At 32.1% G+C, this 1,192-nt stretch overlaps 1 pseudogene; it reads left to right on the plus strand.

Moving 5' to 3' along the window:
- Window positions 1–32: 32 nt before the first annotated feature.
- LOC103592462 overlaps window positions 33–1,192 on the plus strand; it is a 5,992-nt pseudogene continuing 4,832 nt past the window's right edge.

Below are 1,192 nucleotides of genomic sequence, written 5' to 3' on the forward strand. Positions count from 1 at the left end.
TTATGGAGTCTGTGGCTTCCCCTCTGTGAGCTATGGATCTGGATTCTGCCGCCCAACCTACCTGGCTTCTAGCAGCTGCCAGTCTTCCTGTTACAGACCAACCTGTGGATCTGGCTTCTACCAATCAACTTGTTGAGGGTCCAGACCTTTTGAGCAGTATGTCCAATCTTTAAACAAAGTGTCTATCATCTTCCTCATCTTCAAGAAAAAACTCTCTGATTAGCTGCACTTCATCTTTTCTTCAGCCACAAATTACTTTCCAAAAAACTATCTCTCACATATACTGAATTTAGTGAATAGAGCTTTTGGATGAATTAATAGAATTAGTGGGATTAATAAATAAATTACTAGATTAATTAATAAACTTCAAGCTAATGAATAATAAATGCATGTTAATGAATTAATGGAATTCTTGTTCATGTATTTTATTTACAAGATAATTCAAAAAACACATAGATATAATAAAGTTTTTTCATTCTGGCTTCTAAATGTGCTATTAATTTCATTGTTAGCTTTAATTAACTGGGTTTTTTGTTTGTTTTGCTTTTGTTTTGTTTTATTTGGGGTGTTTAGGTTAAAAGTCAGTATGTCTTTAGGAACAAACTTGAAAACCTGATAGACTGGTGGATTTGGATTAGTTTATTATGGACTTTAGACATTTTTCCTGTTTGAAACTATTGTTTTCTGGAATTCTTACCTTGGATGCATAGACTTTATATAAATAATAATCTCAGGAGCAGTATAAAACATATTATTTTTGAAGGACATGAGGCCTTTATGTTTGATAAGAAAAATAAGGAACTTGAAAGGTTCAACTGAGTGGAAAAATAATAACGTCATACAGAAAGTTTTGTATAAAAGCTGAAGAAGCTTTCTTTGATACAGTCAACACTGCATGGCAAAAAGAACTGTATCCATTCATCTCACTGAGCACTTTTTAATGTAATTAATTTCTTTACATGTGTGTAAAAAAGAAGCCAATTATCCTTGGTGGGAATGAATTAGGTTCATAAGACATGGGGTTTCATCTTCTTGAATCCAAGACTAATTAAACTAGCTGGAAAAAACAAGCTTTTCATATTATCAGAAATGATTGTTTCATTCATATTTCAACATACATTTACTGACACCTTGTTTTTATGTGTAATTTTGTCATTCCGATATTTTACAGGTCCAGTACTACAGGAAATAA

Source organism: Galeopterus variegatus, unplaced genomic scaffold, assembly GCF_000696425.1.
Source record: "Galeopterus variegatus unplaced genomic scaffold, G_variegatus-3.0.2 Scaffold1153, whole genome shotgun sequence".
Lineage (NCBI taxonomy): Eukaryota > Metazoa > Chordata > Mammalia > Dermoptera > Cynocephalidae > Galeopterus > Galeopterus variegatus.